We start from the raw sequence: 15465 nt of genomic DNA on the forward strand, positions 1-15465 counted from the left end.
AGTCTAGAACTCTAACTTCAAAGGAACTGGGAAGGAAAAGGCATATTTCCCATCTGGATTGCTACACAAGCACACCTCGGTGCTTTCTGGCCAGCCGAATGCCACTGCTGGCTTTTTTCCAAAAATGAAGGCTTTTCTCCTAAAGCCAGGGGCTGCCATTTGTATCCTGAACCATCAGGAATGACATAAGTGGCCCTGGTGGGACATGACCCCGTTACCCAGAGATGAAGGGTCCAATCCACGGCCCAGAGCTGCAGACGATACACAGTAGGCTCAGGGGGTTACAAACCTGTGAAACTCGGGCCCTCCACGACTGGTGCCAATAAATGGGCCCAACCTGACTTACCATTGTGGCCAGGCTGGCGTTAATTAAACACAGTAAGAAGAATAATCTGTTTATTGCTATGCTATAGTTATTTGCTGTTAATTACCAGCCCTGCTCCCCCAAAAGGCCTTGAAATATTCAGACTCCTTGCTGGCAACTAGCTTTCTCCTAGTGTTGCTCCCTTTCTTTCCCATCTCGGACATTTTCTTCCCGTGCTGCTGGACTGGTTTAGTCTTTCAAACATGCATGCTGGGGCAGGTCAGAGCAGAGATAAATCTGCCCTGAGGGTGGACATTCTAAAGATACTCAAGGTTTGGGGAAGACAAAGCTGACTTCCTCCTATGAGTAAGATGAGGAGTGGGTGTGTTTCTCAATCCTGGCTGGAGGATGAAACTGGCTGAACAGACAAGAGTCAAGCCCAGGGATGACTCCCACGCAGCCAGGCCTGGAGGACACGGCAGTGATCTCAGAAGAGCAAATTAAGAGATGTTCACATAGGAGCTTGAGCTGTCTTCTCACTCACGATATGTAACTGCAGCCCCAACTATGTATCTACAGATAGGATCACCCAGGTTCTCCAAGGACACTCTGCGTGCTAAAATCAATAAAACAAACTCAAAAGCTTCAATGAAAGACAAAATTGTACTGAGTTATTACTCTCAGAATACAGTCTACAAAAATAGTTTTGCCAAAGCCACCCATCAACAGATGAATGGATAACAAACTGTGGCCTGTACCTACAGTGGAATATTATTCAGCCTTCAAAAGGAAGGGCATTCTGACTCAAGCTACAACATGGATGAACCTTGAGGTTATTATGCTAAGCGAAATAAGCCAGTCACAAAGGACAAATACTGTATGATTCCACTTATACTGGGTCCCTAGAGAACTCAAATTCATGGAGACAGAAAGCAGGATGGTGGTGCCAGGCTCTGGAGGAGGCAGGTAGGGAGTGGGTGTGTAACTGGAAAAGAGCTTCAGTTTCACAAGATGAAAAAGTTCTGGAGATGGATGGTGGTGATGGTTGCACAATAATGTGAATGTACTTGATGCCACTGAACTATACACTTAAAAATTGTTAAAATGGGAAAATTTATGTTATATGTATTTTACCACAATTAAAAAAAAATATTTTCAGGCTGGCCCAGTGGCTCAGGGGGTTAGAGCTCCATGCTCCTAAGTCCGAAGGCTGCCGGTTCGATTCCCACAAGGGCAGTGGGCTCTCAACCACAAGGTTGCCGGTTCAACTCCTCAAGTCCCGCAAGGGATGGTGGGCTCTGCCCCCTGCAACTAAGATTGAACACGGCACCTTGAGCTGAGCTGCTGCTGAGCTCCCGGATGGCTCAGTTGGTTGGAATGCGTCCTCTCAACCACAAGGTTGTCGGTTCGACTCCCGCAAGGGATGGTGGGCTGCACCCCCTGCAACTAACAACGGCAACTGGACCTGGAGCTGAGCTGCACCCTCCACAGCTAAGACTGAAACGACAACAAGTTGAAGCTGAACGGCACCCTCCCCAGCTAAGATTGAAAGGACAACAACTTGACTTGGAAAAAAAAGTCCTGGAAGTACACACTGTTCCCTAATAAAGTCCTGTTCCCCTTCCCCAATAAAAAATAAAGTAAAATAAAATTTTCACACCAATTTAAATCAAGTTCTAATCAGGTAAGTGTGTGATCCACACCTCTGACCCACCTCTGCCACAGGTGAGGACAATGGGGACACCTGACAGGAGGGGGACTGTCCCAGCAAGTGTGCATACCCAGCACCCTTACAGTCAAACAGCTCCAGTGTGGCACACCTGGCGCCCCCCTCAGGCTTTAGGAGTCATTTCTGCTCTGACTTTCTGTATCACGACAACCCAGGAGGAAAGAATAGGAGATTCTGCCGAGGTTGTCTGTCCTCAGGTGATTTACTCTCCCTGAGACTCAAGTTTCTCCTCTGCAAAGTAGATCTTACCATTTTAACACAGAGAGATGCTTTGAGCATCAAATTCACTAAGATGATGAGGTCTGTGCCCAGTTGGGCTCCTTAAGCTGGATTCCTAGAATCTCCTTTCTATATGTTTCAGGGCTAGAATCAGCCATGTCGGAATTTGCCTGGGATCTGAAAGGACACAGTGAAGGAGCAGTGGTTCCTCTTTTGGAGGCCAGATGCAAACACCAGCAGGTGCCACGGTGTCTGGTGGATTCCATCTCGTGCCGCCCCCTCCCTCCCTCCCTCCACCCACCACCAGGCTGCAGCCAGTTCTTCCCCCAACTGCTGGCTCTTCTGACCCACACAGCAGCCCCAGCCCACCACCTGGAACGCCCTCTGGGCTTGGGCCCTGGAGGCTGCTGTGCTAGGCGCCTGGGTTTAACCAGTTGGCATCTCTCTCTAACCGCCCATCTCCCCCATGACTGCATGGTCATGAACTGTGATGCATGGCAGCTAACCAGCCCTGGGAAATCGGCACTCAGCACTCAGTCGCCAGCAAGGACACCCCCATGACCTCCTGTGGCCCTGGCAAGGTAGGAGCCAAGCACACATTCGCATCTCTGAGTGGATCCCACACTGCATGTTCCTCAGGATTCCTAACATCCTGCTTCCATGTCAGAGGAAGGAAATGGTACAAAGCAGTTCAGTCGGCACATGGGGCAAATCCTAGCTTGCCACTCCATCCTTAGAAACAAGTGTGAACTGTGTCTCCTGTGAGATTAAGGCAGTAAGCCGGGTGAGGCTCATAGTGTGATTCCGGAAGCAGCACCCAACAACCAGCATCACAGATAAGAACCAGTCTCTGGGACCCACAAATCAGCAAGAACGAGCCTGACCAGCAGAGCGCCCACCAGAGGCAAAGAACAAGTGAGCAGGGCAGGAGGCTCTCCCCCCGAAGTCGCACACGGAACTCACAGCAAACAGTTTAAATTGGGGTTCGTTTTCCTCCTGCTCCTCTTCCAAAGGAGGAGCGAAGGGGTTTACGAAGAGGTTGGCTAAACTGCATATTTTACAGATCATCTATGTTCACTGATCTTTATCAAAACATTTCTTCTGGATAGAGCGACCTCCCTTGCCCCTTGTTAAATTGACTGTCCTGATTTTAACCTTGAAAACAATTGTATAATGAAGACTCGTTCTCCCTTTTTCTCCCATGACCCACGCCACCTTCTCCCCTCCCATCAGCTCTGTGCCTGACATTAGCAAGAGGGCCGGCGCCAGGAGGGGCTAAGTACAGACTTCTTTATTGCAAAAGGAAGACATGCTCTGAGGGGGAGGGGCGGAGGAAGGGGGAGGAGAAAGACACGGACTGTTGACCATGGCAAATTATGACGCATATGGAACCTAATGATCTCAGCTTAAATTTTAATACTGTTCTTTTTTTTTTTTTTAGACTAGCATTACAAGGTTCAGAAGTACAAAAGCTGTTTTCCCAGATTATTTGATCTTTTACTTCGTCACTGAGAAGATGTGTGACCGGGTGTGACCTGCAGGTTCTTACCAAGCTTCAGCCCCCGTGGCTCGAGCAGGGCCCCAGGGCCGTGGTGCCAGGCCCCACGCTCTGGCTGAGAGGACTTCTGCCATTAAGTCTGTGTGTCTCCCTTGCTGGCCCATCAACTTCCCAAAGCCTCGCTGCTCGCTCTTCCCCCTGTAGCCCTCTGAACTCAGCCCTCTGAAGTGTGCAGAGGTCCTTCCCTTAGCAGACGAGGAAGTAAGCAGAGGTGGTAAAGTGACTGGCTCAAGGTCACACAGCTAATTAGTAACAGAGCCATAACTAGACCCCGGCTTTCTGACTGTCCAGCTCACAGAAGCAATCATAGTGTCAGCAAGAATGTCAGGCTATTGCATTCTTCCAGAAGTCAACAGTCACACTTCTTTCTCCAAAAAGGACTCCTACCCTTTGGTTTCATGTCAACAAAATGCCAGTCCTGTCTCACTGCTCCCCCTGCAGCACCTGGTCCTCGGCCTCACTCCTTTCTCAAGGCCTCTGCTCCTCGGCCCTCCTGGCACCGGCCTGCCCTCCCAGCCTTCTCTCCTCATCCTGGGCTGGCCCTGTCCTCCTCCGCTTCCAGCCAGCACAGCAGGTGCTCCTGGGAGCCTCACACTGCCTAGTTCACCCATCACTCTGTTAGGTGACCTTGTCTCCTCCTGTGGTTTTCACTATGAACCACGTGTCAAGAGCGGTGTCTAGCGTAAGTCTTAACCTTTGGAGTCCAACAGGCTGCTGACATGATGTACTTAAATGCAGCCCAGGTACAAACCTGCACATGAAGACAATTCACAGAAAACACAGTTTCCTCCTCTCTCCAAACTTGATGGCCTTCCTGTTCTCCATTTCATTTACTCAAACCACAAACATGGGGCTCATCTCAGACTTTCTCCTGGCCCTGTTTCCCACATTCAACCTAATCATTAAACCTTGCCTTGGGGACTGGCTTCCAGCCTCCTGGAGGAGTCATTCCAGCCGCCCTCTTTTGCATTCCATTACTACCCACAAACAGGCCTTCATCCTCTCCCACCTGGATTACTAAAATAGCTTCCTAAGCCATACATGGTCTCCAACCGTGTCCCCGTCAAGCCATGTACCACACTGTAACCATGGTTATCCTGTCCTGTTCCTATTTAAAACTAGCCCATGATTTCCCACTCAAAGAAGATAAAGCCAGGCTCCATAATATGGTGGATGAGGTCCCCATCGACCTGACGGCAACCTGTCTGTCCAGACTCACAGTTTGCAGCCCTGGCATGGTTCAAAGGTGCCTGCTTGGGGCAGACACAGTTGGCATCTACCCATTCCCTCCCCTGTCTGTTTCTTCCTTGCTTTAAGTACCCTAGTGCCCATGACAGAGGACGAAAATGCCAGATACTCCCTTTCCCAGACTCCCTTGAAAATCCTGTGGCCATGTTCTCACCAGTGACATACAAGGGGAGATGTGCTAGCCACTGTGGGAAGATTTTCTTCCTAATGAAAGGGGAGAGGCTCCAGCAGCCCCAATTCTTCCTTCCGATCATCAGACATTGCCACTGAAGGACACGATGCCTGGGCTGCGTCAGCAGTCTACTGTGAAGGACACACTGTGTGTGGAAGGACGAGCCTGCATCCGTGATGCCATCTCTGCGCACGGCCAACCCTGAGACCGCCTACTCCCAGGGTTCTTGCCAAATGAGAACATGTGTTTCCTGTGATTCAAACCACTTTCAGTTGGGTTGTTACTTGCAGCCAAGAGCATCCAAATGACATGTCTACTGGACTGTGTTACTGGAACACTCTGAGCCTTCCCCCAGGCTGTATCCTCTGCCTGGTCTGAATACCACTCCTACCCGATTTCCTCTCAGGGCAGGAAGCCTAGCAGATGTCCACCTTATCATTTATCACATTACGTTCCAATCGTCTTTCGTCACCACCAGACAAAAGCTCACTGAAGTCAGAGATTGTGTCTGCTCCACCTTTGCTCTTCTAGTGTCCAGCCCAGCACACTGGTTTGGTCATACAGGCCCCTCAGCTGGGTCTCATTTCTCCAACCAGCCAGTGAAGCAGACGGTGAAGCCAGTGACGCCAGGCCTTCCTTAGTGTTGTAATTCAGCCTCACAAAAGCTGCCACAATGATGAGAATGGATTCAATTTGAGATTTTTGTATTGTTTTCTTTGTCAGAGTCCTAAATAAAATGCTGCCCATGTGGGGATTTATAATCAGCTATAACCAGCCAAAGCAGCACCCTCCTTTCAGGCACCCATATTAGTATCTAACTGAAAACTGCCCCCCACCCCCGTAGTAAATCAGTTTTCCTTCATCAGAATTGTCTGGGGAGTCTTATTTCACTAGGTGGAGGGAGGTGGGGAGTAAAGGAGAAGGAAAAGAAAATTCCAGGTGAGGTACTGATAGCCTGGGACCCTGACAAGTCAGCTAGAGGACAAACAAAACCCCCCACTCAGGGGCGTGACTCTGAGCCTTCATCAAGCCAATCAACCTAGTCACCAAATACGGAATCGTCTCATGTGCCTGTGAAGCTGTAACCTCTCTGGAATTCTGATGCCAGCTCAGGTGCACCAAAGCAAGTGCTCAATGAATTATTTCCTGAATCCAAGGGAGTCATGCTCAAGTTGTGAGCAAGAGGTAACAAAAAGGTACAGAAGCTTGTGGTGTTCTAAGCTCAACTCACCTTCATCCGTGATGGCTCTTGGCTCTCCTAAGAAACACCTGTGCAGGCCAGTTTCTCCCCTGCACTCCAGTGTGCCTTCCTGTGTTCTGAAGAAAAGGGCCCATGCTATTTCCTCTCCATATTTCTAACCTCTCCAGGGCTTCCCTCTATTTTTGCTGCTGTTTATAACACCTCCCAATTTAGCATCATCTGTGAATTTCATTAAACCACTGTTTACTGTTGCTTCCGGCATCATTTATAAAGATGTTAAAACCCAGGCTGGTAACCAATGCCTGCTGTGATGGCAGGACACCCCCACCCCACTTCCTGTACTGCCATTATCATGGCTGCCTCCTTGCTTTTCACCCCTGCCACTGAGCCATTCCCCACCAGCTTTGCCACAAGTAGGGGTCATCGCCCCTTTAACCGCACTTAATTCTGCAAGTAAGGTTTTCGCCAGAGGCCCCACAGACATGCATAAATGGATGTATTAACCAAAGTAGATGTGTTCTTTATGGAAGACTCAAGCAGGACAAATCAACTCAGAGCCGTTAGCAATCCCCACGCCCTGACAGGGAAGAAGAAGTTACGACGAGAGTGCTTACACCTCTCCCTGCCAATCTAACTGAGCTCTGAAGGACGCCCCTGATAGGGAACAGCAGCCGTCAGTAACTGTAGCACGCAGAAGTGGCGGGGTTTTTTTCTTTTTCAATTAAAAAAAACACACATATATATCTAGGGTTTGTAAATTGAGTTTTAAATATAAAACGTTATGTTTTGCAGTGATTCATGCTTTAAAAACAGGGACTCTTGCCAGAGGAGCAGTCAAAAGCTCCACAGCATTTCTCCCTGCCTGAACCAAGAGAACTACTATAAGAAATGCAAGTTTCTCCCCATGACCCCACCAGGAAGAAGCCCACCAGGTCACACCTCCCCACTTTGTCCAGGCCCTGCCCAGGTCCTATCCTGAGCTGGGACATGGCCCACAAGTCTCCTCCTGCACAGGCCTGCATGTGTCACGAAAAGCTTGCTCTCCGCCTGCTCAGGCCACTTGTACTGAGCTCCATGAAGCCTCAAATGTCCTGTTCCAATTGTTCAGTTACTTCAGCCAACCCTGACCCAAAGAGAGGCACGCTCCCATACCCAGCGTGCCATTCATTAGCTGGGCAATTTGAAAACAGCATTGGCCTCCTAGGCTCCATTCGCATAAACAAAATGAAGAACTTAGACAAGACCGGTCGACCGGTAGTTCCCCACTTGGGACTTAAGAGACTAGTTTCATTAAAAATCTTGAAATACTACTTCTAGGTATATACTCAAAAAGGCGAAGGCAGGAACTCAAAAAGGTGTTTGTACACCAGTGTTCATAGCAGCATTATCCACAGTAGCCAAGATGTGGAAACAACCCAATTGTCCATCAATGGATGAATATGCAAAATGTGGTGTTGACATACAATGGAATATTAATCAGCCTTAAAAATGAAAGAAATTCAGACACACGCTACAACATGTTGTATGATTCCACTTACGTGAGAAGTCAAATTCATAGAGACAGTAAAGTAGAGGTTAAATAGAGGTTCTGAGGGGCTGGGTGAAGAAGCACATGGGGAGTAATGCTGATCGGGTACAGGGTACAGTTTTTGGTGCCAAAAAAGTCCTGGAAATGGATAATGGTGATGCACAACATTGAGAATGCTAATGCCACTGAATTGTACACTTGAAAAATGACTAAAATGGTACATTTTATATTACATATATTTTAACACAATAAAAATAGTAACTTTTAAAAATCTGTAAACATTGGCATGTCCGATCTGTCATTCTACTAAGTAAGCACAAGAGTTAAACAAACCATCTGCTCTTACCACCAACTCATAAAAGAAAAGCTCTTTTACCACCTGCCCCACCCACCCCCCAAAAAAGGGAATGGATAGAAAGCTCAAAAGGAAAGAAAATCTTCCCTATGACAGTTGGTGCCTTTACTTGGCGAACATATATAACACAGAAACTATGCACACTTGTACTTCACATTGTTCTAATTCCCCTCACGTCGCCCCAGGCGAGAGCTGCCATCTCAGGAGAGCTGCGTGTGCATTTCTTCCCAATTCAGTGACATCACGTCGGCAGCTTGGAATCAGCCATGGAGGGAGTATTTACACCCCCCAAATTGGCATTTGCTATCAGCCAGGGCTTTTCTCCCAGGGAACCTACTGTTAAACATTTGTCAGCACACCACCAAAGCCAAGAAAACTTGGTCAAGGCTGCTGAAGTCACTTGCACATGACCTGGCATGAGGGAACTTCTGAATTGATAACCTTTCAGTTTCTTACAGCCCAGAAATAGGTTATGATTCCACAGGATAGCAGACCATCAGGCCTCAGCTACACAATTACAATGCCAGACAGACCACAGTGCAGAGGGAGAAAGACAAAACTGATGTGTCCTCTTCACACCATTTGTATGCATTAGCCACCAAAGGCTTGATGTGTTTATCCTGAGGATGGTCAGTGAGGGCAGAGCCGGAGACCGAGTAAACATAGAACCCAAGACTCACACTGAGAAACTTGGATCATCGAGGAAAAGATGGGTAACATGTGTGGGTTTGGTATGTGGCATTCACTGCCATGAAAGGCTAGTGTGATGAGGGTCAACTCTGTCCATTCTGGGTGCATCCCCGTCAATGCTGGGCCTCCCTGGGGGCACCTCTGACAGGTGACAGATACTCAGAACTTCACCATCCACCTACACTGTCCCTCTTTAAGGATCTTCACCAGCAGGTCAGTAAACCAAAAGTTCCTGGTAAGAGATAATTAGCCTTTAATAATCCTGATAATTAGCCTTTTCCTGGAATGCTAGTGCATCTCATCCTTGAGACACCTGTCCAGAATATGTATTTCCTAGGCAGCTATCCCTTTATCTCAGTCCCTATGACAGGGCTATTTCCAGAGCAGCAATATAGAGGGTAGAAAAAAAAAAGTGTTCTGCTTATCCATAGCTGCATAACAAACCAGCCAAAACTTGGTGGCTTAAAACAACAAGAGCCAGTTTTGCTTACAAATACCTAATCTGAACAGGGCTTGGTAAGAGCAGTACATCTCCACTCCACAGGAGAACAGCTGGGTGGGTCAAGAAGCTCACTCATATGGCAGGCAAGGTGATACTGGCTATTGGAGAGTATTGAGACTATCGGCTGGGACAGTCAGCTCCTCTCCAAATGGGCCTTTCCACAGAGCTGCTTGGGCTTCCTGACAGAATAGCTGGATTCCAAGAACAAGTATGCTAAGAGACAGGAATTACAAGCGACCGGTCTCTAAAGGCCTGGGCCCACAAAAAGGCACAAAGTCATTTCTGTTGTTATCTATTGGTCAAAGCAGCAATAGAGTCCAGGTTCAAAAGAAGAAAATACGCCCCACCTCTAAATGGCAGCACTGTTCATGAATTTATATCCATCTCAAATCTACCATATTAAGATGTAAACTGAGAGTTCTGGTCAAGATGGCAGAGTAAATGCTGTGTCACCTCCATCCATGACCACATCAGAATTACAACTAAACTACACAACAACAATCATGGAGAAATACCTAAAGTCTAGCTGAACATAAGTCCTGTAACTAAGCACATACAGAAGAAGCCACATTCAGACTGGTAGGAGGGGCAGAGATGTGGAACGAGCTGTTCACACACCTACGTGTGGCAGTTAAAAACCAAGAGGGATATCTTGGCTGTCGAGTTTCCCACTTCACAGTGGGGGGGTCCCAGCCCCAACCAAGCTTCCCAGGCCAGGGTTCTGGTGCCAGGGAGAGAAGTTCCCACAACTTCTGGTTGTGAAAACCAGCGGAGGTTGTGGCTGGAGACCCAGGCATTCTTCTTAAAGGGCCAACATCCTTACTCACTGATGGATGCACTCACTTTGAGCTCCAGTGCTAGGGAAGCAACTTCAAAGAAGCCAGGGACATACAGAGAGGAATTAAATTGTCTGACTTCAGGGTGAGGACTAGAGGGGCAGCTCTCTCCCAGACAGCACTGCTGGCAGAAGCCATTTTTCCATTGTTGAGCCCTCCCTGTGACCCAGCCTGCAGGCAAAGGCAGCTGCCATATCTCCATCTCCATCAACCTAGCTAACACTGTTTTCCCCATCCTGGTGATTCCTGAGACCCTGCCCCACCCAACTTGAAAACCAACCCAGGCGGCTTCCAGTAGCTTTTCCATACAAAGAACCTGTCTTGGTTCATGTTGTAGAATTTCCTACAATCTCTCAAAGGTTCACAAACCCCAAGCACATGGCATCTAGTCTCAGTGTGTCCTGTACCTCTTGTTAAGCAGCCCCAAGCCTGGCACTAGCAGCAGCCAGCCTCAGTTCACAGCTTAGCCTCTCCCAGGCATGTCCAAGCCCAGCACAAGTGACAGCCATCTGCAGATCACTTTGTAACTTATACCAAGTGGTTCCAGGCAGGGCACAGGCAGCGGCTGACCTTGGTTTGCACCTGAGCACCTCCCAAGAGGCCCCAGAACCAACACACTCTGGGCCCAGCTTCAGATCACACCAGAGAACCACCCAACTACCTCCACAAATGACACATCCAAAGGGCAGAACTGCAGGCACCAGAGACCTGCTGAAGAAATCCTGCTCCAGAGGGTCAGCCCCTGCACAACAGCTCCCCCACTGTAGTTATGGCCAGTCCTCACAACCAATCAGCTTGAGGGTCAATCCTTCTCACTGATGTGCCAACAGCAATCAAGGTTCAACTACAACAGGAGAGCACACACAACCTACAGTGCTAGGGAACACACCTGGAGCACCCTACTCAGGTAACCCGGGAGACTGTGCCACTGGGCCCCACAGGATACCTACTACATCAGGCCACTCTATCAAAACCAGGAGACATAGAAGCCCTACCTAATAAATAGAAACAAACACAGGGAGGTAGCCAAAGTGAGGAGACCAAAAAATATGTCCCAAATGAAAGAACAAAATAAAACTCCAGAAAAAGAGCTAAACAAAATGGGAACAAACAATCTATCAGATGCAGAGTTCAAAACATTGGTTATAAGGATGCTCAATGAACTTAGGGGAAAAAAAGATCATCTCAGTGCATACTTCAACAAAGATATAGGAAACATAAAAATCCCAAAGAGATCCACACCAAGACACATCATAATTAAAATGCCAAAGGTTTAAAACAAAGAGAGAATCTTAAAAGCAGCAAGAGACTAGCAGTTAGTTAAGCAGTTAGAAAAGCAGTTAGGGGGAAGTGATTGCTCCCCCACCAGGCCTTAGAAGCTCAGAAAGAATTCCAAATATTCTACGTTATCCCAACAACAGGTATCATGGCTGCCCTCAGACCACTCGTGAAGCCCAAGATCGTCAAAAAGAGGACCAAGAAGTTTATCTGGCACCAGTCAGACCAATATGTCAACATTAAGCATAACTGGCGGAAACCAAGAGGCATTGACAACAGGGTGCACAGAAGATTCAAGGGCCAGATCTTGATGCCCAACATTGGTTATGGGAGTAACAAGAAAACAAAGCACATGTTGCCCAGGGGCTTTCGGAAGTTCCTGGTCCACAACGTCAAGGAGCTTGAAGTGCTGCTGATGTGAAACAAATCTTACGGTGCTGAGATTGCTCACAACGTCTCCTCAAAGAACCACAAAGCCATTGTGGAAAGAGCAGCCCAGCTGGCCATCAGAGTCACCAATCCCAATGCCTGGCTGCACAGTGAAGAAAATGAATAGACAGCTTGTGTGCAAATTGTGTTTTAATAAAACCATAGAATTCTTTAAAAAAAGAAAAAAAAAAGCAGTTAGGGAGCTCACATAAGACTGTCAGCTAAGTGCTCAACAGAAACTTTGCAGGCCAGAAGGAAACAGCAGGAAATATTCAAAGTGATGAAAAGCAAGGACCTACAACCACGCCTACTCTACCCAGCAAGGCTATCATTTAGAATCGAAGGACATATAAAGAGCTTCCCAGACAAGAAAAAGCTGAAGGAGTTCATCACCACCAAACCAGTAGTACAAGGAATGTTAAAGGGACATCTTAAAGAAGAAGAAGAAAAACAAGATCAAAAATAAAAATAATAAAATGGCAATAAGTACATATCTATCAACAATTACTTTAAATGTGAATGGATTAAATGTTCCAATCAAAAGACATAGGGTGGCTGAATAAGAAACAAGACCAAGACATATGCTGCCTACAAAAGACTTGCTTCAGATCGAAACACATACACAGACTGAAAGTAAAGAGATGGAAAAAGATATTTCGTGAAAGTGGAAACCAAAAAAAAAAAAAAAAAAAAAAACGGTGGGGTTGCAATACTTACACCAGACAAAATATACTTTAAAACAAAAAACAAAGGCTATTACAAGAGACAAAGAAGGACCCAGTAATTCCACTTCAAGGTATTTATTCAAAGAAACCCAAAACAACAATTTGAAAAGACATATGCATCCATATGTTCATTGCAGCATTATTTACAATAGCCAAAATATGGAAGCAACCTAAGTGTCCATCCGCAGATGAATAGATAAAGAAGTGGTACATATGTACGATGGAATAATACTCGGCCTAATAAAGAATGAAATCTTGCCATGTGCAACAATAGGAATGGACCTAGAGGGTATTATGCTAAGTGAAATAAGTCAAACAGAGAAAGACAAATATCATATGATTTCATTTATATGTGGAATCTGAAAAACAAAGGAAAAAACAAAACATAAACAAACTCATAGATACAGAGAAGCTTTTAATGGTTGCCAGACGGGAAGAGGTATGGATGGGTGAAAAATGGGATATGATTAAGAAGAAAAATTGGTGGTTACCAAATAGTCCTCGAGATGTAAAGTACAGCATAGATAATATAGTCAATAATATTGTAATAACTATGTAGGGTGTCAGATGGGTACTAGATTTATTGGGGTGATCACTTTATAAGTTACATAAATGTCTAATCACTATGATGGACAGCTGAAACTTATGTAATATTGTGTGTCAACTATAATTGAAAAATCAAAAATTATTTTTAAAAAAGGTGTGAACTGAAAATTCTGTTCTGCGTGAGGGTCACTTAGAAACCATACAACAGTCATATCATGTCTCAGCAGAGCTTAAACTTAAGAGTACAAGCTCCATAAAGACTGAGTAGCCAGCACAGTGCCAAACATAGATTCAAGAAATGTTTGCTGAATTGTTCCATTTAACGAGTCCCATTCTAAAGTTTCTTTTTCTCTTAAATCCCATCAAATTTCTAAAACCAGGGGTAAGGCTGGGAGGGGGCGGATATTATTAACTGCATATGAGGGGGGGAAAAGAATTCCAAATTAGAGCAAAACTAAACTGAAATGTCTAGGAAAATTAGGACAGAGGGAAACAGCCATATGTCAACTTATTAAATTGGTCCCCAAACTATGAAATACAGCTTAATAATTTTTTTTAAGGCAGAAAGAAAATAGTGCCATTTAAACAGATTAAAATCTGTTATTAATCAGAGTAAAGTTGATTTTAGCTACTTAGAAAATTACACTCAGGTTAGTCTTGGGTAAGTCTTACGATACAAATGTTTTATTTCCCAGTAAAAATACCTTCCCAAATTCTATAGGTGACACGCTACATTATACAGCATCTGTACCCCTAGAAATATTGGGACTCCATTGTATCTCTATTGTTCACAATTTCAATATCCTAATAACATACAAATAGCATTTCGCTCCTTATAGAAACCCTGTTTTACTGTAATATTCCGTGGCATGCATCTTTGCAAAGGCAGATGGCTCTGCTGCATAACATTATTACATATACAATTACCTGCATCACAAATATTTTCAAAATTAAAACTGCTAAGCGCTCTTGCCTGTCACTTTTTCTTATGTTGTCTCCATAGCAACCTGCCTCCCCTCCCTCAGAGACAAAGAGAACATGGAAGACATCTTTAAATTGGCATAAATTAGAGACAAATTCTTTATTTAATCTGATACAGAGCTTACTCGAATGATTACCATACACCAGAATTATCCAGAAATAATGTAGTTCTTAAAAATGAACTGCTGTAAACAGACCTGCTCACACTCGATGACGGCATAATTATAAAATATGGCACACCCTCATCCTATCACCACTGCCCTCGTCCCCACTTATCAGCCTCTGTAACTACACTCAGCCTCCTCCCAGCACATAGAGCCCCCCACACACTTTCCTCAAAATGATCCAGGACAGGTCCTGCCTCAGATGCCCAAGAGGCTCATGGACAACTCTCACCTCCTGCAACAGCTCAGCTAAATATAGGTGTGTCAAGGTGGATTTCAGTCATGAAACAGACTTACTAACCCAAACGCAAGCTGATGGCCCAGAACCGGGTAGAAAAGGTGTTAAGAATTATCTCGATTAGCTTTGATCATTGGCCCTGGGACAATGCATCCAAGACTTTCATAACTTCTTGGGCCTTCTTTTCACAAATCCTCTACTGCATGACCCTGCCGAGTCCCTGAAATAACATGTGATATCCAGCAGGATCTCCAGGCAGGGAAGGGCCACCTTGCCCTCCCATTCACACACTTTCAGTTCATAAAATACCCGAAGAGCCACAGTAGAGCAACTAAAGAGCAACCCCAGGGTCCCAACTACCACTTAACAGACAAACACTTTCTACAAAGTAAACATAATAACCTCAGTATTATGAAGCTAAGAGAAACACATATCTATTTTTTCTTTTAAGTAAACAAAACATAACCCTATAGTTGGTTTTAATGGAAAAACAGCAAGGAGCGAGGAGACTACTTCAGCTCGAGGTCCAAGAGAGAGAGACACACACACACACACACACACACACACACACACACACACACACACAGCATTTCCCCTGCCTTTGGTGAACTACCTAGGAGGCAACACAAAAAAGGGCAGTCCCCACCCATCCAGAGAGCAAGGTGTCCTACACAAAACAATATCATCTCAGAGCCTGAGGAGAGCTGGTGCCGCCACCAGCTGCTCCAAGTATCTAGCAGGGGCTGTACTATCCCGAGTGTG

General features: G+C 46.0%; 1 protein-coding gene and 1 pseudogene across 2 annotated transcripts in view; one reads left to right on the plus strand and one right to left on the minus strand.

The window, feature by feature from the left end:
• The window catches only part of SH3RF3 (SH3 domain containing ring finger 3), a 365943-nt gene that overhangs the window by 278933 nt on the left and 71545 nt on the right, over positions 1 to 15465 (minus strand). The window lies entirely within an intron of this gene.
• On the plus strand, positions 11769 to 12186 carry LOC109436447 (large ribosomal subunit protein eL32; annotated as a pseudogene).

This window comes from Rhinolophus sinicus, linkage group LG05, assembly GCF_036562045.2.
Source record: "Rhinolophus sinicus isolate RSC01 linkage group LG05, ASM3656204v1, whole genome shotgun sequence".
In the NCBI taxonomy this organism is placed as follows: Eukaryota; Metazoa; Chordata; class Mammalia; order Chiroptera; family Rhinolophidae; genus Rhinolophus; species Rhinolophus sinicus.